Source organism: Lactuca sativa, chromosome 8 (assembly GCF_002870075.4).
Source record: "Lactuca sativa cultivar Salinas chromosome 8, Lsat_Salinas_v11, whole genome shotgun sequence".
Classification (NCBI taxonomy): domain Eukaryota; kingdom Viridiplantae; phylum Streptophyta; class Magnoliopsida; order Asterales; family Asteraceae; genus Lactuca; species Lactuca sativa.
In genome coordinates, this window is record NC_056630.2 from 142,749,581 (window position 1) to 142,773,156 (window position 23,576).

General features: G+C 42.2%; 1 pseudogene; it reads left to right on the forward strand.

Annotated features, from left to right (window-relative positions):
• The first annotated feature begins 12,181 nt into the window (after positions 1 to 12,181).
• Positions 12,182 to 19,003, forward strand: LOC111910913 (uncharacterized; annotated as a pseudogene).
• Positions 19,004 to 23,576: the final 4,573 nt, after the last annotated feature.

Here is a 23,576-nt window from a genome sequence, read left to right on the forward strand (position 1 = left end):
AAAACTGGACCTCTCGTAACCAAAACTCACATTTGGAGAAGTTGGCATAAAGCCTCTCCGATCTCAGAACTCCGAGGATCTCCCTCAAATGCTCCTCGTGCTGCTCTCTGGATCTCGAATACACCAGAATGTCGTCGATGAACACGATCACCGAGCGGTCCAATATTGGTCTGCACACCCTGTTCATGAGATCCATGAACACCGCTGGTGCATTGGTGAGTCCGAAGGGCATAACCACAAACTCGTAATGCCTCCCGCACCCTCACCTGATGATACCCAGACCTCAAATCGATCTTGGAGAACCAAGATGCTCCCTGCAATTGATCAAACAAATCATCGATCCTTGGCAATGGGTAGCGGTTCTTGACCGTTAGCTTATTCAGCTCACGATAAACGATGCACATCCGGAGTGAGCCATCCTTCTTCTTGACAAAAAGGATAGGCGCTCCCCAAGGCGAACTGCTCGGCCTGATAAACCCCTTTCCCAGCAGCTCTTGAAGCTGCGAGGATAACTCCTGCATCTCCGGAGGCGCAAGGCAATACGGCGCCTTAGCGATAGGCGCAGCTCCTGGAACCAACTCAATACCGAACTCTACCTGCCTCTCCGAAGGCACACCCGGCAAGTCCTCTGGAAACACATCCGAAAACTCACGCACTATCGGGACCTCATCAACTCTTCGGTCTCTCAGTATTAACCCTCACATCCATTACATATCCCACAAAACCACTACAGCCCTGCTGTAGACTCTGTCTCGCTCTGGCGGCCGAACAAAATGCTGACCCCGTACGTGTACCCTCGCCGTACACCGAAAGAACTCCCCCAATAGGGTCTCGAATTGTCACCAATTGACGCTCGCAATCTATCACAGCTCCATATCGGCTCAACCAATCCATACCCACTATGACACATACATCCCCCATCGCAATCAGAATCAAATCTATTGAAAACTCCACCCCAAAGATCTCAAGGACACATCCTCGAATCACAACCGAAGCATACACTGCTCACTCATTAGCTATGGAAACTCGCAGAGGCCGATCCAATGCCTCTCGACGGACACTCAAATGCTGACTAAATGCTATGGAAACAAATGACCGACTCGCACCCGAGTCAAATAATACCAACGCAGGCACATAACTCACAAGAAAAGTACCTACGCATATTATCATATAAGCATAAAATCTCAACTCAAATAAAAGATGAAAAGAAAAATACATACCAGCCACAACATCGGGCACCGCACGGACCTTCTCCGCGGTCAACTGAAATGCTCTCCCACGAGCCCTCGGGGCCTCGGCCTTCACCGGCCGAACCTTGGTAACCCTAGCAGCAAGCGCAGATCCCTGCGTTGATCCCTGAGAAAGCTGCGGGCACTCGGCCTTCTGATGCCCGGTCTGGTTGCAATGAAAGCAAACCAAGAATCCCTTGGGGCAATCCCTCGCGATATGCCCCTCCTTCCCACACTTGTAGCATACCCCAGCCCTGCACGACCCCTCATGGCTCTTACCGCACTTCCCACAAGTGCGGCCCTTCACGCCCCCAGATCTCGAATCAACGGGTCTAGCCCGTTTGGCTGCCGGCTAAGACTGAGCCGGCCGCCGATCTATCCTCTCAGACTCGGCCTCCTCCCTGGCCTGAGTCTCCAGCTCGATCTCCCTCTTCCGGGTATTTGCCTGGAGCTCAGCAAATGCCCGGTAAGTCGAGTTCGCCACGAACTCCTGAATATCTCTCCTCAGAACACCCAGATAACGGCTCATACGAGCCTGCTCAGTCAACACCTGCTCAGGGCAAAACATCGCCCTCTCATGGAACTTCCTGGTGACGACTGTCACCGAATCAGTACCCTGCTTGAGGGTCAAAAACTCCTGGATCAACCGTTCCCTCTCTACCGGGGGGAACATACTCCTCTCGGAACATAGCGGTGAACCTCTCCCAGGTCACCTTAGAAATCTCAGCCAAAGTGAAGTTCGCCGTCACGAACTTCCACCAATCCTTCGCTCCCAGACGGAGCTGGTTCAAAGTGAACCGAACCCTCAAGTGCTCTGGACAAGAACATGTATAGAAACATCCCTCGATGTCGGAAATCCACCTCATAGCGGCAATCGGGTCCTGCGTCCCATCGAACTCTGTTGGCTTCGTGTTGTTGAACTTCCGGAACAACAACGAGTCACCCCCTGAGGTCTGGCAACAGCAACAACAGCAGAAGCTGCAGCTACAGCGGCCTTAGTTAGCGCCGCATACCGCTCATCAAAAGTCTCAATCAACGTGGTCTTGATGTCCCCAAACATCTCAGGAATCTCCGCCCGGATGGCAGCAGCCACCTCCTCATGAATCAATCGACAGATGTCCTCATCGCTGACACCATTGCTCTCGGGTGTGTGTCGAGTCCCAACCATGATGCCTCTGAAATACAACAAAAATTATCATAGATTCGAACGAACATTCACATACTCGATGACGCAACCCTACTTGTCCTCCGTTGTCCAAAAGATTCTTACTTGGAATGCCCACTGATCCGGTGTCTTCAGTAGTACGGGCCCAGTACTACTGACCACACCGCATCAACATTCACTTCAAGTCCTCCTCCTTGGATCTTGGATTACAAGTACTCTATTCTCATGATCTCCAAACTGCTATCACTCGCCCTCAAAGCATCTCAACAGCAGAAAACTCCTAGGCTAAGGCATCACAAATCAGGCCACTCTAGTGCTAATGAAACGACCCAAAAATACGACCCAAAAATTTTCATTTTTCAATATAATCAAAACCATAATATGAGTATCATAACATAAAAACATACGCGATGTATCCCAATCATAATAAAATACTGTGCGGAAAACTGTATCATACTACATCAAATCCAAAACAACTAAAACCATCCCCAGGATAAAAGCTAAGCTGTGGTGTGTGCGATGCTGTCACCCCGAGCTCTTCCCTTTGCTTGCGGAAGTACCTGAAACCAACACTGAAACTGTAAGCACGAAGCTTAGTGAGCTCCCCCAAAATACCACATACCATACAATAACATATAACACATATTGGGCCTTGCCCACTGCATCGGGCCGAAGCCCGGAAACTGCATCGGACCGAAGTCCGGAACTGACTGGGACCTTGTCCCCTGCATCGGACCAAAGTCCGGAACTAACTGCATCGGATCGAAGTCCGGAACTAACTGCATCGGACCGAAGTCCGGAACTAACTGCATCAGACCGAAGTCCGGAACTAACTGCATCGGACCGAAGTCCGGAACTGACTGGGACCTTGTCCCCTGCATCGGACCGGAGTCCGGAACTAACTGACTGAACATATCATAGCATATCAACTAGCATGAACACATATACTGCATACTACATCGAGCCGTAGCCCGGAACACGTAACACATAAAACATAGCACATAAATCCTGTCTGAGCCACGAAGGCATCAAACATACTAGCTGCTACGTCGGACCGAAGTCCGGAAACTACTGCTAACTGGACGGGCCGGCATTGCGGCCTTAGACCCGTCCCTACTTGAAGGAAACTCACCTCGTAAGCTGGCTGCTGAGTGTGTGGCTCGGGAAGCTAACGGTTGCTGCTCCTGAATCTCCTCGGCTACAAGTCCATAAGCACACTCAATCAAATACTAAACACTGCACTTGGGGTATAATGACTCTTTTACCCTTGGTCAAAGTCAACTCTCTTTGGGCTGACTCGCCGAGTTGGGCCACCCAACTCGCCGAGTCCTACTCTCACTTCTTAGTTCTACACGCTGCTACTCGTCGAGTGTGGCATCGACTCGACGAGTACCCTCTTGATCCAAGAACTCGGACAATCTTCATCCGACTCGCCGAGCCGTATGAACAAACTCGACGAGTTGTTCATGATCCTAAGAAGATTGCCTTGGACTCGCCGAGTTGTATGAACAACTCGTCGAGTCCCTCCATCACTGAGTCTACCCTCAACTCGCTGAGTCCACTCTCTAACTCACTGGGTGCACTCGGCACTGCTAAAAACGAAGGAATCGGGGACTCGCGACCCGACTCGCCGAGTCGCTCATCCCGACTCGCCGAGTCGCTGCCATGCAGCTAGTTTTTACTCGATTTCTCTTGAATCCAACAAATGCAAATGATAGATCTGGGTCCAATAAGCTGTTTTACCACGTAAAGTTTCCAACTTTACGTGCACAACCTCATGAATAAGGGAAATAAGGCTAAAAGATGCACAAAATGAGTAGATCCATGGCTAATATGCAATGTAACTCCAAAAAGACAGTAGATCTGGGCTCTACAACACCCCAACATTCAGATCCAAAGGTATTTCGACTTATTAAGACATTCATGCAAACATAAGGCTTGGAACAAACATCAAATAGCTCTTAGAAGAGTTCTAATGGAAGTTTAAAGCATATAACAAGAAGGGAACTCCGAAAATACCTCAATAAACTCAGATTTGCCCTTGGATCTTTGCACTACAACTCGTTTCCTTGCTTCTTTCTTCTTCTCCTTCTTCACACCTTCACAAAAATGGCACCAAATCACTTATAAGCTCTCAAGGGAGGATTAGGGTTTTCTCACTGTGTTCTCAGGGTGAGGGAGGCGATAATGGGGCTATAAGGTGGTTTAAATAGTGGGCAACCCGAGGATTTAGGGTTTCACCCAGACGGATGGACTCGCCGAGTCCAGGATATGGACTCGCCGAGTCCCCGGCTCATGCGTGCTCGCAGCCGCGACCCTACTCGGCGAGTCAGGCTATGAACTCGCCGAGTTCCTCTTGCAAAACTTACAACAATTACCAAGGAATTAACATACCGGAAACGGGTCGTTACAATTCTCCCCCACTTGACTCAGACTTCGTCCTCGAAGTCTGCTACGGCTGGATCTGCAAATAACTCTGGGTAGTGCTCTCTCATCTCCTCCTCAGCCTCCCATGTCCACTCAGACCCCTTCCGGTGCTGCCACTGCACCTTTACTAACTGAATTTCCTTGTTCCTCAAGGCCTTGGTCTTCTGGTCCAGAATTGCGACCGGTCTCTCAATATAATTCAGGCTGCTATCAACCTGAATATCCTCTAGGGGAACGACTGCTGACTCATCCACCAGACACTTTCTCAACTGAGACACATGGAACGTGCTGTGGATCTGACTAAGCTCCTCAGGAAGATCTAACCGATAAGCAACCCGACCCACCCGGGCCAAAACCCTGAAAGGACCAATAAATCTGGGGCCCAACTTGCCCCTCTTCCGGAACCTGATGACACCCTTCCAAGGTGAGACTTTCAGAAGGACCATATCTCCCACCTGGAACTCCAAGTCCGAACGCCTTCTATCGGCGTAGCTCTTCTTGCCGACTCTGAGCAGTTTGCAGTCTACTATGGACCTGCTAGATCAACTCAGTCGTCTTGAGCACCACCTCTGTGCTCCCAATGACTCGCTGACCGACCTCGCCCCAACAAATCGGGGTCCTACACTTCCTCCCATACAACATCTCAAAGGGAGGTCGATCAATGCTCGCATGATAACTGTTATTATACGAGAATTCCGCTAACGGAAGATACGTATCCCAACTGCCACCGAAATCTAGGACACATGCCCTAAGCATGTCCTCGAGAGTCTGAATCATCCTCTCGCTCTGCCCATCTGTCTGAGGGTGGAAAGCGGTGCTGAAATGGAGACGAGTACCCATCTCGTCGTGGAACCACTTCCAAAATCTAGATGTGAAACGGACATCTCGGTCAGACACCACTGATACCGGCACTCCATGACGTGCCACGATCTCACGCACATATATATCGGCTAACTTCTCCGCCGATATACTCTCCTGGATCGGGATAAAATGGGCACTCTTCGTCAACCGATCCACTACTACCCATATCGAGTCCACTCCACGTGCGGTCCGGGGAAGCTTGGTGACAAAATCCATGGTAATGTCCTCCCATTTCCACACGGGAATGTCTAACGGCTGCATCCTGCCGTGAGGTCTCTGGTGCTCCGCCTTGACCTTCCGGCAGGTCAGGCATCTCTCGACGTACCAGGCGACGTCCCGCTTCATGCAGGGCCACCAATAATCGGGTCGAAGATCTCGGTACATCTTTGTTGCTCCTGGGTGGATAGAAAATCGAGACTTATGAGCCTCGTCCATCAATACCTGCCGTACCCCACCCCAGTACGGTACCCATACCCTACCATGAAGTGTCAACAAACCCCGACTGTCGTAATCAAATGAAGCTACTCGGCCTACTATCCTCTCACACTTCTGCCTCTCCTCCTTGAGGCCCTCCATCTGAGCCTCCTTGATCCGCTCCAACAGTGGAGTGATCACTGTCATCCTCATACACAGATCCCTGATAGGGGCCGCCGACACCTTGCGGCTTAGGGCGTCGGCCACCACGTTGGCCTTCCCTGGATGATAAAGGATCTCACAGTCATAGTCCTTCAGCACGTCCAACCACCTCCTCTGCCTCATGTTCAAACTCGGCTGATCCATAAGATATCTCAAACTCTTGTGATCCGTGTATATAGTACAATGGACCCCATAAAGGTAATGCCTCCAAATCTTGAGGGCAAACACAACTGCCCCCAGCTCCAAGTCATGGGTAGGATAATTAGCCTCGTGAGGCTTCAACTGTCTCGAGGCATAAGCTATCACATGGCCTCGTTGCATCAGAACTGCTCCCAAACCTGTGATCGAGGCATCACAATAGACTACAAGGTCCTCTACTCCCTCTGGCAAGGTAAGGATCGGAGCCTCGCACAATCTCTGCCTGAGGGTCTCGAATGATGTCTGCTGCTCCGGACCCCAACGAAATACCACTGACTTCTTGGTCAGTCGGGTGAGCGGCACTGCTATCTTGGAGAAATCCTGAATAAATCTCCGATAATACCCTGACAACCCTAGGAAGCTCCGAATCTCAGATGGAGACTTCGGGACCTCCCACTGCATCACGGCCTCTATCTTGGCCGGATCTACCAGAATACCCTTCTGGTTGACGAGGTGACCAAGGAACTGCACCTCGCGCAACCAAAACTCACATTTGGAGAACTTTGCGAAAAGTCTCTCCCTCCTCAAAACCTCCAGCACCTCCCGCAGGTGCTCCTCGTGCTGCTCCTGCGTCTTGGAATATACCAAGATGTCATCTATGAACACTATCACTGACCGATCCAACATCGGTCTACACACGCGGTTCATGAGATCCATGAACGCGGCTGGAGCATTGGTGAGCCCAAATGGCATCACCACAAACTCGTAATGACCATACCTGGTCCTGAAAGCAGTCTTCTGTACGTCCTCATCTCTAACTCGCATCTGATGATATCCGGAGCGTAGATCAATCTTGGAGAACCAAGACGCTCCCTAAAGCTGATCAAACAAATCATCTATCCTCGGGAGTGGGTAACGGTTCTTCACCGTTACCTTATTCAACTCCCGATAATCAATACACATACGATGCGACCCATCCTTCTTTCTCACAAACAGGATCGGCGCTCCCCAAGGCGAACTGCTCGGCCGAATAAAACCCTTGTCTAACAGCTCCTGCAGCTGTGTAGACAACTCCTGCATCTCAGGGGGAGCTAGTCGATACGGTGCCTTGGCTATCGGAGCCGCACCAGGGACGAGGTCGATCCTGAACTCAACCTGTCTCTCAGGAGGTATCCCCGGCAAATCCTCAGGAAACACGTCCGGGTAGTCTCGAACAATAGGAACATCATCCACTGTCGACTTGCCCTTCTCCCGGGCATCCAAAACGTAGGCTACAAAACCGGCGCAACCCTGCTGAACATAGCGCCTCGCCCTTGCGGCGGAACAAAAGGTCGGTCCTCGCTGTGGCTTCTCGCCCTGAATCACCAACTCTCCCCCACTGGGAGTGCGAACCCTCACTAGCTGAAGCTCGCAATCAATCACCGCCCCATTGGGGCTTAGCCAATCCATACCCACAATAACCTTATTCCCTCGCAGGGGAATAGGTACCAGATCCACTGAAAACTGCTCATCAAATAACTGAAGAGAACACCCTCTGTGCACTCTGCCGACCCTCACGGTCCTATCATCCGCTATTTCAACCTCTAATGGACAATTCAGCTCCCCAGGAGCTCTACTGAACCTCTTGCTAAGCGCAAGGGATACGAATGATCGGGTAGCCCCCGAATCGAATAATACCAAAGCAGAAATGCCGTTCACAGAGAACGACCCCGTCACCACATCAGGAGTCGCTCGCGCCTCCTCTGCTGTCATCTGAAACGCCCTACTCTTCGCCACTGGCGCATCAGCTCGGCCCTGCCGGCCATCTGTAATCCTCAAGGTAGCAGGGGCAGGTGCAGCCACCTTCCCTGCTGAAGCTAAACTCGGACACTGGGACTTTTTATGTCCCCTCTGATTGCACTGAAAGCAAATCAGATCTGATGCTGCGACGGTAGTAGCAGGGGCCGTACAATCCCTACTCAAATGCCCAATCCGACCGGACTTGTAGCAGCCGGAACTCCCTGCCTTGCACGCTCCCTCGTGCAATCTCCCACACTTGCCACATCGACCGTGGCTCTGCTGACTCCTAGATCTGTGATCCGACACCTTGGGCTTTTTGCCCGAACCGCCTGAACCCGAAACCGCCTCCGGTTTCCTCTTCTTCTCCATCTCAAGATCAATCTCCCTCTCCCGAGCTCTAGCAATCATATCTTCCAGCGTTTTACAGCTGGACCGACTCACAAACTGGCGGATATCGCTCCGCAACATCTCATGATAACGGGCCTTCTTCATTTCCTCATCAGGTACATACTAAGGAACGAGAAGAGCCCTCTCCCTGAACTTGGCGGTGATCTCCGCCACTGTCTCTGTAGTCTGGGTGAGTTCCCCAAATATACCGCATACACCACATAAGCCACTCAAGGCTATAATACGACCCTCAGGTCGATGTGTCTCAGCAGGACCCTCCAGTCCCGTAGCTCATTGGACCCTCTGGTCCGGTCATAGCTCGTTGGGCCCTCCGGCCCGGTCTGTATCGTTGGACCCTTCAGCCCGGTCTATAACAACATACAACATACACATAACACAAAGAACATAATCTCATACATAACACATAAGACCCTCTGGTCTACACAATATACCACTCTAGGTAATGTATAGTGAGAAGACTCACCTCGATGTCTCGGTAAATGTCTGCCTCGGAAAAATTGTGATCTAGCCTCCGCCTAATCATACAAAGTAATACACTCATAAATACAACTATACTCAACACTAAAAGTCAACAAGGTCAACGGTCGACTTTGGCCGGACTCGGCGAGTGCACTAGGGCGACTCGGCGAGTCTACACGTGTCCACTGACTCTCTTAGATCCTCTCTTGACACGCCGAGTACCTCCCTGACTCGACGAGTTCCACCTGACATGAATCGTGGGGCCACCACGACTCAACTCGCCGAGTCTCAAGAATAACTCGGCGAGTTCCGGCTTGAACTCAGTCCCCCTGACTCGCTCTGACTCACTGAGTCGTTCCCTTAACTCGACAAGTCCACTCACTGAGTGATTATGGGCAAATTTCATACGACTCGCCGAGTCTGTTCTCAGACTCTACGAGTTCATGCCATGCATAAACTCAAAACCACTTCTAAGGTCAGATCTGTTCCATTAAATCATAGATCTGGCCTCCCCAAGCATGATAATCACGTAAAGCCCAAACCTTGATGCTCAAACAACATCTATTTGCTCCTATATGATGTTTTAGCCCCATATATCATAACCCATGGTCAAAACTCCCATGAATCCTCATAAAGCTTGAGGAATAAAGCTTCTCTGGACCTCTATGGATCCCATTCTATTAGGTGCATTTCATGCATTCATTTTGTAGTTTTAGTTCATAAAAGTGCATTGCATTTAGGTTTAAACTCATGCATTTTGCATATTTTTCGGGATTTTTCATGATGCAATTCCATTCACACACTTTTATGATGTTTCAGGGACTTTTTGAAGGTTGGAAATCGCTGGAGGAAGATTAAAAGAACTGGAGACAGAGTTACAGAAGTTTTGGAGCTCAGAAGAAGGAGAATGTAGAATTCAGCTTTTCAGAGGTTTACACGGCCGTGTAAACTTATGCCTTCCATTTACACGGGCCGTGTAAATGTACATGCAAGGGCAGTCTACTTCGATGATCTTGAAAGATTTAGCATTCTACTTCTATTGTTTACACGGCCGTGTAAATGGCACCCTATAATTTACACGGGCCGTGTAAACGTCTCGACAGTTTTAAAGTGGTTTTGTTTTCTTATAATGGAGACAATTAGTTTTGTGGGAAATTAGGTCGGATTTTGGGAGAAAGGAAGGCGATTTTCAGAACTTTGGCAAGTAGATTAACACTTGGAAACACTTTAATTTCCTTTTTGTAAGTCAATTTGAAGTTTAAACTTGTTTGATTTGTAGTTCAACCTAGACATGTGTAGTTGATTTCATTATCGTTTCCGAATCTGAACTCTTAAGTATGTGTTGTTAGGTTGTACTTTGAATTTGACTTATGTTTAACATCTAGTAATCTTTGATTTGATCTTAATCATGTGTTTGGTTGGTTCTCTTTTTCACTTGATCAATGAATTAGGGTTCTAGTTAATCTAGTTAATCAAATTATGAAATTCGTATATGTTTTATGATTTGATGTTAGTAACACACACTTACTTGGTTGTAATTAGATCAAAATTAGTGTAATCAAAGATTAAATGTTTATATTCCCAAGCTTAAGAGGAATGTTAAACATTGTTGGTAATTAGTGCAAGAACTTAATGTCATTTAATGATTTGATGCAAGAGCTTATTTGAGTTAAATCAATTAAATGAAGTTTTATTTGAAGAGCTTGTTTTGAATAAAATATTTTTGCCAATTTGGATATTAGAGTTTATTAATATCCAACATACCAACCTAGATTGAACATGAGTTATAATCATATTAAATCTTTCAACATAATACATGTATAAGAGTCAGAATCGGAAATGTACTTCTTTTATTGCGTTTTTTTATCAATCTTTCTTATTTATGAAGTTTAGTTCAAGCTCAAACACAATCCCCCATTTTAATATTATCTATATTATGTGTGAAAATATGGCAAGATAAGAAGTCCTGTATTCCTGTGGACCGACCCTGCTTACTCTATACTATTTTTAGTGTTAGAAATAGCAGTGATTTGAGTTTTATTAATATTATTTTATCCCATCATTTGTTGGTTTGTCCACCAAACAAATTGGCGCCGTTGCCGGGGATACGGTAGTACTAATTGTTTATGCCAAGATCTTTTCGCACAGGTACACCTTTACCAGTTGATTTGGAGATAGAAAAATCTGCTAAACAGAGAAGGAAGCAAGCCAGACTTTTAAAGAAACAACAAAAATCCGGAGCTTCTTCATCAAATCTATCAACTACATCCTCTCCAACATCCAAAAGTATCACCCCACCATCTTCACCTACTCCTACCATGGCAGACAACCATGGAGGAAATCAAAATCCTCCACATCCACCACCTGAACAAACCTTTAGACAATGGGCCACTCAAGATGTCACCCAACAACCTTTGTGCATAAATTACCCTGCAGCAATCAACTTTGAACTCAAGTCTGGACTCATCCATTTGTTACCCTCATTCCGTGGTCTTGAGAATGAAGACCCACATAAATTCATTAAGGAATTTCATGTTGTTTGTGTGGGTATGAAGCCACATGAGGTCACAGAAGATCAAATCAAGTTAAGGGCATTTCCCTTTGCTTTACAAGATTCAGCCAAGGAGTGGTTGTATGACTTACCACCGGGGTCAGTCACAACATGGAATGAACTTGCAAGGATGTTTCTGGATAAATATTTTCCCGAAATGAGAGCTTCAGCTTTACGTAGAGAGATAATTGGCATCAAGCAACAAAAGAGAGAAGCATTGCATACTTATTGGGAACGGTTCAAGAAATTGTGCTCAAGATGTCCACAACATGGGATTACAGAATATCAGTTGCTGCAGTATTTTTGTGAAGGAATGTTATCTTGGGATAGGAGATTACTTAATGCATCAAGTGGTGGATCTATAGCTGATAAGACTCCAACAGAAATCAGAGTTCCTATAAAAAACATGGCAGAAGAGTCTAAACATACAGTCCAAGAAGAAGAGTGGTACAGTGACGCACCAAGGGGGTGAAAGAAATTTCTGCTCCAAAAATTGAAAGTCAACTTTCTGAGTTGACTAAGGTAGTAATGATGCTTGCAAAAGACAAGGGCGTGCAACCACCAACAGTTAGACCTTGTGGCATTTGTACACAAGTTGGACATCCTACTGACATGTGTCCCATGTTACAAGAAGATGTACAGCCAGTTCAAGCTATGGGATTTTCAAGTCAACAGCAAGGAAACTTCCAGCCAAGAAGCAATCCAAATTGGCATCAACCTAATACCCATTTTCAGCCTAGACCACCACCTTATCAACCAAGACCCCCATTTCAAAATCAAATGCATCACCAACAAAATTATCAACCACATTTCCAGCCAACTCAACCTCCTCATCAATCTCAATATCAACCTCAAAATATGCATCAAGGAAGTAGTTCAAGCGGATCGGGAATGTCTTTGGAAGACATTGTTAAGAGTTTAGCCACAAGTACTCAAACCTTTCAAAATGAGACCAAAGCGAGCATCAAGACTTTGGAGCAACAAATGACTCAACTCGCCACTTCTGTGAGTAAATTGGAGTCACAAGGCAAACTACCCGCGCAAACCGAGAAGAATCCAAAACATAGTGCATGTGTCATCACTTTGAGGAATGACAAAGAATATGAAGGTCCAAAGATGGTTGAAGAAGAAGAAAAGATGGAGCTAGAGAAAGAAGAAGAGAAGTCAAAAACACCTTCCAAGCAAGTTCCTATTGAAGCAAAAGTCACTCCTCCTCCATTTCCTTCAAGATTAAACAAGTCAAAGCGTGAAAATGAAGACAATGAAATCATGGAGATGTTCAGGAAGGTAGAGGTAAATATCCCTCTTATTGATGCCATCAAACAAGTCCCTAAGTATGCAAAATTCCTTAAGGAATTATGTACATCTAAGAAAAAACTGAAAGGGAATGAAACTGTCAAAGTAGGAGAAAATGTGTCTGTAGTGTAACAAAAAAGATTACCTCAAAAATGTAAGGATCCGGGTGTTTTCACGGTTCCTTGCAAATTAGGTAATCTTCATGTTCCACGAGCTATGCTAGACCTTGGAACTTCTATCAATGTTTTTCCATTTTCCATCTTTAAAACTTTAAATATTGGCACATTGAAGAAGACCGGGGTAATCATTCAATTGGCTGATAGATCTTTAGTACAACCAAAAGGTGTGCTAGAAGATGTGTTAGTCCAAGTGAATGAACTAGTGTTTCTAGCAGATTTTTATGTCCTTGATATGGATGATGATGACTCACCAAATTTGAGTTCAATTCTTCTAGGAAGACCCTTTTTGAAAACAGCTAGGATGAAAATTGATGTTTATGATGGTACATTGTCCATGGAATTTGATTGGGAGGTGATAAATTTCAATATTTATGATGCTATGAGATATCCAAGTGATATTTCATCTTTGAATTTTGTGGATGTCATTGAACCATTGACAGAGGAGTGTTTTGATTTGTCTAATCTTGATGTGTTAGCTCTCATTTTAGACAGGAATCTTCAAAAGGAAAGAGTGGAAAAACTTGCCAATCAATTTACAATTGATAAAGAGATTATGGAGGTTGTGTCTTGCATGGATGAGAAGAAGAAAATGAGGTTTGATGTTCCAAAGCTGAAAATACCAATGTCTAATGAAAAACTTGTTCCTTCTATTGTGCAGGCACCGGAATTGGAGCTAAAAACTTTACCCGAGCATCTCAAGTATGCATATCTTGGAGACAAGGAAACTTTGCCACTGATCATTTCCACCAAGTTGTCAGCAAAAGAAGAGGAAGAACTTGTCACCACTTTGAAGGAATATAAGGAAGCAGTTGGGTGGACTATAGCCGACATCAAAGGGCTAAGTCCTTCGCTTTGCATGCACAAAATCCTTATGGAAGAAGATTACAAGCCTTCCCGAGAAGTTCAAAGGCGTCTGAATCCTCCAATGATGGAGGTTGTGAAAAAAGAGATTTTGAAGTTGTTGAATGCAGGAATGATTTACCCTATATCAGATAGTAAGTGGGTAAGTCCGGTCCAAGTTGTGCCAAAGAAGACAGGTATTACCGTTACAAAGAATGACCAAGGTGAGTTAGTCCCCACCCGTGTGCAAAACGGGTGGAGAGTTTGCATTGATTATAGACGGCTCAATTCCTCAACCCGGAAAGACCATTTCCTACTTCCCTTCATTGATCAAATGTTGGAAAGGTTAGCGGGAAAAACACATTATTGTTGCTTGGATGGATATTCTGGTTTCCATCAAATACCCGTTGCACCTGAGGACCAAGAAAAAACTACTTTCACATGTCCCTTCGGAACATTTGCATATAGGCAAATGCCTTTTGGGCTTTGCAATGCTCCAGCCACTTTTCAAAGGTGCATGGTAAGTATTTTTTCGGAATTTGTAGAGGAAATCATTGAAGTTTTTATGGACGATTTCACAGTTTATGGTAATTCTTTTCATGAGTGTTTGGGTAATTTGAAAAAGATTTTGCAAAGATGTATTGAGACCAATCTTGTTTTGAATTATGAAAAGTGTCACTTTATGGTTGACAAAGGTCTCATACTAGGTCATATTGTGTCTTCTAAGGGTCTAGAAGTGGACAAAGCAAAAATAGATGTCATAAAATCTTTACCTTATCCCACTTGTGTTCGTGAGGTGCGCTCATTTCTTGGTCATGCAGGATTTTATCGAAGGTTTATCAAAGATTTTTCCAAAATATCTCGTCCCATGTGTGAGCTCCTACAAAAAGATGCAGAATTCGAGTTTTCCAAACAGTGCAAGCAAGCTTTTGATCAGTTGAAAGAGTTGTTGATAACAGCACCAATACTTCAATCACCGGATTGGAGTTTGCCTTTTGAAATCATGTGTGATGCCAGTAATCATGCAGTTGGTGCAGTGTTAGGGCAAAGAAAAGACCGTGTTCCTAATGTCATTTACTATGCCTCAAAAACACTTGATAGTGCACAAGCTAACTATTCAACAACTGAAAAGAATTGTTATCTATTGTCTTTGCTTTAGACAAATTTCGTCAATATCTGCTAGGTTCTAAAGTCATTGTTTATTCTGATCATGCAGCTATTAGGTATTTACTTGCAAAGAAGGATTCGAAGCCTAGACTCATTCGATGGGTATTACTTTTGCAAGAGTTTGACATTGAAATCAAAGACAAGAGCGGAAAGTCAAATCTTGTAGCTGATCATCTTAGCAGGATTGTTCCTCCCGATGACTCAACTCCCATTCATGATGCATTTCCCGATGAAAACTTGTTTTCAGCAAAAGTTGCCCCGTGGTATGCCGATATTGTGAACTACATTGTCACAAATCAATTTCTACCAGATTTGACTCGATGGCAAAAAGACAAGATCAAGAAAGAAGCCAAGAGGTATGTTTGGGATGAGCCATATTTATGGAAATATTATGCTGACCAAATGATTAGACGATGTGTGGATCAATATGAGGTATCTTCTATCTTAACATTTTGTCACTCTTATGCTTGTGGAGGACATTTTGGTCCTCAAAGGACTGCAAGAAAAGTCTTAGAGAGTGGATTTTACTGGCCAAGTATTTTCCATGACTCTTATGTTTTTTGTTCAAGCTGTGATAAATGTCAACGAATGGGCTCTTTAAGCTCAAAGAATCAAATGCCCCTAAACCCCATATTAGTTTGTGAAATTTTTGATGTTTGGGACATTGATTTTATGGGACCTTTTCCATCATCTTCGGGTTTTATTTATATTCTTTTGGCTGTGGACTATGTTTCCAAGTGGGTGGAAGCAAAGGCTACCCGTACTAACGATTCAAAAGTTGTGATAGATTTCTTGAAGGCTAACATTTTTTTCTAGATTTGGTGTTCCAAAGGCCTTGATTAGTGATCGTGGTACACATTTTTGTAATCGTATACTCGGGAGTGTTTTGAAGAAATATGGTGTCACTCATAAAGTTTCCACATCATACCACCCACAAACAAATGGACAAGCTGAGGTGAGCAATCGACAAATCAAGGGCATTTTGGAGAAAACCGTTAATACAACAAGGAAAGATTCGAGTACACGCCTTGATGATGCTTTGTGGGCGTACCGCACTGCATACAAAACTCTAATTGGAATGTCTCCATATCGTATCGTTTTTGGAAAGCCGTGTCGGTTACCCGTTGAGTTGGAACATAGGGCCTATTGGGCGATCAAACAGTTCAACATGGATTTAAGTGAATCGGGAAAGAAGAGGAAGCTGGACATACAAGAACTTGAGGAAATCCGCAATGAAGCGTATGAGAATGAGGTTCTTTATAAGGAAAAGACCAGAGCATTCCATGAAAAGATGATTACACGCAAGGTATTTCACAAAGGTCAAAAGGTACTACTTTACCATTCGCGTTTTAAATTGATTCCTAGTAAATTAAGGTCCCGTTGGGTGGGACCATTTGTTGTCACTAATGTTTTTGAGCATGGTGCAATAGAAATCACAATTGAGAAAACCGGGAAGATTTTTAAGGTAAATGGTCACCGTTTGAAGCCTTATTATGAAGGATTTCAAGTCAAGAATGAAGAGGTGGAGGAAGTAATTGATCCAAAGTATGAAAATTGACAAATAGTTGGGGTCCAAGTCGAGCCAACGACATTAAAAAGGGGCAGCTAACCGGGAGGCAACCCGGGGGTATTTTTGTCATTTCGTATATTTTCATTGTATTTTTTCTTGTTTTCAAACTTCCAAGTTGTTTTTCATGCTAAAAGAAGGTTAAAAACCATTTTTTGGGCAATAGAGGTTTAGCAGGTTGCAATTTCAAAAAGTGAAAAAAATCAAATTTTTTGGCCTTTTCAGATGTTTACACGGCCGTGTAAACTTATGCCTTCCATTTCCACGGGCCGTGTAAACGATTAAACACGGTATTTTTGATTCAAGCATTTAGACGGCCGTGTAAATCCTCCCCTTTGATTTACACGGGCCGTGTAAACGCAAAAACAGGGCTGAACGATTTTAAGGTCAAATCTCAATTTTTCTAACTCATTCTTCACTCAATACCTGCGATTCCCTCTCTCCCTACTGCCCCCTTCGAAAAAACCCTTCCAAATACTCAATCTTCCTCCATTTTGCGTAAAAAATCAAGCTCCAAGGTATGAAATTCTTCTCTTTTCTTCATCTTCTTTATCTTTCACATCTATTTCAACCTCTCATGGCCGATTTTGGGGTTTTTGAGCAAAACCCTAGAATTTTTGAACCTCAAAATTTCGACCTAATGCTTGAAATTTCTTGTAGGATAAGCTTGGGGATAGCTTGGGGAAGCATTGGATATCATCTTACCACCATTATCAAGCACAAATTGGTATAATTGTTCCACACTCTTACTTTGTGCATTTAGATAGAACCTCATTTTTTTGGGTGATTTTTTTGGTGAGACTTGCTAGTTCTTGTGCTTCTATTGTCTTAATTATGTGCAACTCTTTGTTGATTCATTTGGGTAATGGCTTCTCGGGGTAAAAGACCTAGAATTGGAACTTCACAAGATGAACAAGACCCACACCCCATGGACAACCCTTATGAATTTGGTCTAATTTTTGAGACCAATAGACAAGAGATATTGTATGCAAATCTTGTTACAAGAACCATGGGTGCTCAAAATTTTGTGGATATCTAAGCCCTCAAAGATTTGCATATCTATAAGGGTGTCCACAAGCTCTTTAAAAACATAGGATGGGAGGGTCTTTTGAATCTTCATGCAGTTAGTTACCAAACACCGATGTTGGAACTTTTGTCTTCCATTACCTTTGACTATCAAACTCATCTCCTGACTTTCCATTTGCTCAATCAAACCCATCAGTTTCATGCTGACATTCTCTGTGATATGATTGGTGCTCCCAAAGCAAAAAGGGATGTATACACAGCAAAGGGCAGAAAAATATCATTTTTGAGCAAAACTGTACAAATTTTTGGAGAAGCATTTCTTGTGAGTATGATTATCAGTCAGGAACAGCCAAAGCTTCTAGCATTATCCATCCGGTCTTGAAAGTCGCCCACCGGATCATTGCTTCTCTCTTATTCCCTCAAGAAGAGATTAGCAAGGCTAATAAGAAAGAGCTAGAAGTCTTGTGGTGTATGATTCATAAGCCTGCTGAAGTCCCTCATTTTGGGTGTTGGGTTATTCAAAAAATGCTCAGAAATTCTACGAGCCATGGTGGGCAGTTACATTGTAGAGGCATGGTTTTTGTTATTGCTGAGCATATTGGCCTCCATTTACCCAACAACCCAACAAACATAGTCATGGGCCGTACTCGTCTATCCATTGATGTTATGGAAACAATGCATCTTTTCCACCGCCTTCCCACTGGGGATGTTCATTGGACAGTAGATGGGAAAGAGTATCTACGCATAGACAGCAGAAACAAGAAGATACTCAATTTAGCCAATGACATTCCATCAACCACTTGGAAGCTCAAATCCAATTTAGGTGTTACAGTAGATCATAGTCCTCCACCCTCTCCTCCTCCTGCTCCTACTGCTGGTGCCTCTAGTTCATCTCGCCCCAATTCTTCTTCTGAACACAATCTTTATATGGGTGAGTTTGTACGTCTGAACCACCGTTACACAAGTATACAGCAGGAAATCGGAGAAATTTATACGGGTGTCGCTGAAATCACTTCTGATTTTCAAGACTACCGTAACTTGCAAGAAGAGCATTGGGCCCAACAAGAGTTGCGTTGGGCTGAGCAGGATCAAAGATGGGCCGCTCAAGAGCTGCACAACCGCAACATTCATCACATGCTAAGCGATATCCATAGAGTTCTTGTCCTCCCCACACAGCCGCAGCCACCATCAACATCTCAACCCCAATGGCCGCCCTACTATCCTGCAGATTATCCTTCACAGTTCCCTCCATCTCAACCACCCGGTCCTCAATAGGACAGCTATGCCTCTCTCCAAGCATCGAGGACGATGCTTATTTTAAGCTTGCGGAGGGGCATCCATCCATGCATTATCCCGTTGCATGTAGGTTGCATGTAAATTTTGTACATATTGCATTGCATTGCATTATTTTTCTTTGTCATTTTTTAGAAAAAAATTCAAAAACCAAAAAGATTTTCTTTCTACTCTATTTTTATTATACTTTTTGCATTTTGCATCTAAATTTTTGCATTTTCATTTAATCTAAAATTTTGCATTTTCATTTAACTTGAAAAAAAAAAGTAAAAGTAAAATTTTTTTGATCCAATTCCAAGCAGCCAAATCTTCTCAAAATAGTTGAGATGGTAAGTGAGTTTTGTGCCTTGAGATTTTACTTGCTCTTTTTATTGAAAAATCTAAAAGCAAGTTAATCACACACGAGCACATCTCCCGAAGCTACTTGTGCAAAACAGAAAGTGAGAAGATTGTCAACACTGGAGGATAACAGCAGGTATGAGTCGATTCTTTGGGACATATGACCGGTCTTATGAGTAGTAATGCTCAATTGAACTTAAAATGCCAAATTCAAAAGTTCATAAAAAGAATGCAAAATCTCAATGTCCCGCCTTCCAGCGCTCTTAAAAGTCCTTTCTACTTATTCCCTTTTATATACCCTGCTTGAGGACATAGCTTTCAACTATACTTACGGGTTTTTGCATGTTAACATTTAGTCCCCCGAAAAATGTCTAGAAGTCACTCACGGTAATAGACCGTGAGATGTCCCATAACAAACAGTCAAGGACGAAAATATAAAGAAATCGGCCGAATAAATAAATCAATTAAGTGTTATGTGTTAGCTTAGTTATTTGTATTTAAATAATAATAATAATAGATCTGAAAAAAAAAACTATTATTAAGTTAATCTGTGACCTTTGGGATTCGAACAAGTAAACTCTGAGGGGTGTTCTACACCTAATCACCTAAAGCTAAATTGTTTGGGATTGATTGGGTTGAAAGTTCGCTATACGGGTTCCATAGAAAGTCATGAACTTAATAATAGCAAATAAAGCTAATCTGTGGCCTTTGAGGTTCGGGCAAGTAAACCCGAGGGATCTCTTCAAATCTAGCACACTAAGGTCATTTGATTTGGATGTGTTGGTTGGAAGCCCGTTACACGGATTTCAAAGAAAGCCATGAGCTTTATTTGTAAAAAAAATGTAATTAGAAAGTTTGTACATTGTTGTATTTATAGTTTAATTAGATGTTGTGTTTAGGAAAAATACTTGGCTGTCAAAAGATTCCCTTGGACTTGGATATGAATTTATGACATTGGACTGAATGTTAATTACTTCGACTGGTGTAAGTGGTTTGAAGTTTGTAACCAATCTGGATAAATATTAGGGAATTTTTAGAAAATATTTTTCAGAAAAAGATTGTTGTTAACCACCAAATAGCTGGAATCGGACATTGTTATATTTTATGAAACAAAGATGGTTGAGCATGTTTTGTCACATATAATTTCACGAGAGTAAGACCATAATTAGTTCCAAAATTTGATTTGATGATATTGAAAAGGAATAAGTATTGTGATCTTTGATTCTGTTGAGTTGTACTAGGGAGTGGCTATAGTCTTATCTCTATTATCATATAATATTTTGAGATTAAAGCCAAGTTAACTCAAGGCATGACAGGTACATTCTCAACTATGGTACAAAACAGGGTAATTGGGTTGGATCTTTTCATGTTTGTTTTTAATTTCATTCATTAAGTTTCAAATAGTTTTAACTTTAATTTCTTTTCTTCTATTTTATTTTATTTTCTCCGGTTTAAATTCCTTGTTCTTTCTTGAGGACAAGAAAGGTTCAAGCTTGGGGAGATTTGTTAGGTGCATTTCATGCATTCATTTTGTAGTTTTAGTTCATAAAAGTGCATTGCATTTAGGTTTAAACTCATGCATTTTGCATATTTTTCGGGATTTTTCATGATGCAATTCCATTCACACACTTTTATGATGTTTCAGGGACTTTTTGAAGGTTGGAAATCGCTGGAGGAAGATTAAGAGAACTGGGGATAGAGTTACAGAAGTTTTGGAGCTCAGAAGAAGGAGAATGTAGAATTCAGCTTTTCAGAGGTTTACACGGCCGTGTAAACTTATGCCTTCCATTTACACGGGCCGTGTAAATGTACATGCAAGGGCAGTCTACTTCGATGATCTTGAAAGATTTAGCATTCTACTTCTATTGTTTACACGGCCGTGTAAATGGCACCCTATAATTTACACGGGCCGTGTAAACGTCTCGGCAGTTTAAAATTCGTTTTGTTTTCTTATAATGGAGACAATTAGTTTTGTGGGAAGTTAGGTCGGATTTTGGGAGAAAGGAAGGCGATTTTCAGAACTTTGGCAAGTAGATTAACACTTGGAAACACTTTAATTTCCTTTTTGTAAGTCAATTTGAAGTTTAAACTTGTTTGATTTGTAGTTCAACCTAGACATGTGTAGTTGATTTCATTATCATTTCTGAATCTGAACTCTTAAGTATGTGTTGTTAGGTTGTACTTTGAATTTGACTTATGTTTAACATCTAGTAATCTTTGATTTGATCTTAATCATGTGTTTGGTTGGTTCTCTTTTTCACTTGATCAATGAATTAGGGTTCTAGTTAATCTAGTTAATCAAATTATGAAATTTGTATATGTTTTATGATTTGATGTTAGTAACACACACTTACTTGGTTGTAATTAGATCAAAATTAGTGTAATCAAAGATTAAATGTTTATATTCCCAAGCTTAAGAGGAATGTTAAACATTGTTGGTAATTAGTGCAAGAACTTAATGTCATTTAATGATTTGATGCAAGAGCTTATTTGAGTTAAATCAATTAAATGAAGTTTTATTTGAAGAGCTTGTTTTGAATAAAATATTTTTGCTAATTTGGATATTAGAGTTTATTAATATCCAACATACCAACCTACAATGAACATGAGTTATAATCATATTAAATCTTTCAACATAATACATGTATAAGAGTCAGAATTGGAAATGTACTTCTTTTATTGCGTTTTTTTATCAATCTTTCTTATTTATGAAGTTTAGTTCAAGCTCAAACACAATCCCCCATTTTAATATTATCTGTATTATGTGTGAAAATATGGCAAGATAAGAAGTCCTGTATTCCTGTGGACCGACCCTGCTTACTCTATACTATTTTTAGTGTTAGAAATAGCAGTGATTTGAGTTTTATTAATATTATTTTATCCCATCATTTGTTGGTTTGACCACCAAACACATTCCAAGCCTCATCACAAATAGGGACGGAATGGACATCAAAATTAACCAACAAAGGGGTCAAGAAACCCTAAACCTCCATGCTCATCATAACAACAGAAAAGGGAGCCAAAATATTACTTCCAAAGTGATGCTCTAAGCTCCAAATTCGAAGAATGTCCACCTCCCTTGCCTCCTCTTAGCTAGAACCTCCTTTGCTTTGTCAAACAATGCTTCAAAGGTTAACAATGGCCTCCTCTCTCTCCCAAAACGCTCAAAATCTCTTTAGGGTTTCTCTCTGGGGTTGGTGGCCGCAAATGACGGTCATAAGCCCCTTTAAATAAGTCTCAAACCCTAGAAATTAGGGTTTCATTAAACAGCGTGGACTCACCGAGTCCAGACGCGAACCCGCATGCAAAGACCGCGATCCTACTCGGCGAGTTTAAACTCCAACTCGCCGAGTCTCCTCACAACACCCAAAAATAAAAGAATAAAAATTATACCTAGGAATTCGGATGTTACAATTTTTATTATTATATTAAAATGATAAAAAAAAATTAATTAACTATGTTACTAATTATAATAATATTAACAATAATTTAAGTGAATAATATGAGTGAATTTATGTACAGATTCTTTCAATTAAATTTGTTACCAAATAAATACGCAAAAAAAATGTCAATTAAATATGAGACTAATATTATAAAAGCCCTACAAGTTTAACGCGTAATTGGAAAAAATCATGATATTTTTTTATTATTGCTTTGGCCACAACTTTTTCGTAGAATTATCATTCTAGCCCAATTAACGAGTTTCATGGTTAATTTGGTTAACTTTTTTTTTGCAAAATCAATCCTAAAAAGTTAAAATTTAGTTCCTGAGGTTTGAAAAAAATTACACCACATGGTTTTTTAATTTTATTTTTCGGTTTTTGTATACTTTATTTATTTTCTATTTTTTACAAATATATGTACATTTTTTATTTTCTTTTATATATATATATATATATATATATATATATATATATATATATATATATATATATATATATATACTTTATTTATTTTCATTTTTTAAATTTATTTTTCAACATTTTTTTAAACCTTTTTACCTTTTGTTTTCTATTTTTTAGTGTATATGTAGAGTATATTAGAGTTTTTTTTTAGGTTTTTTCATATTTCTTTTCGTATTTTATTTTATTTTTTTCATATTTTTATTTTTTTTATTGTTTTTTCTATTTTTTGTTATTTATGGTTTTTTCATATTACAAATTTTGTTTTTTTTTCCCTATAGTTATTTATGGTTTGTCTAATGTTTTGATTTGCT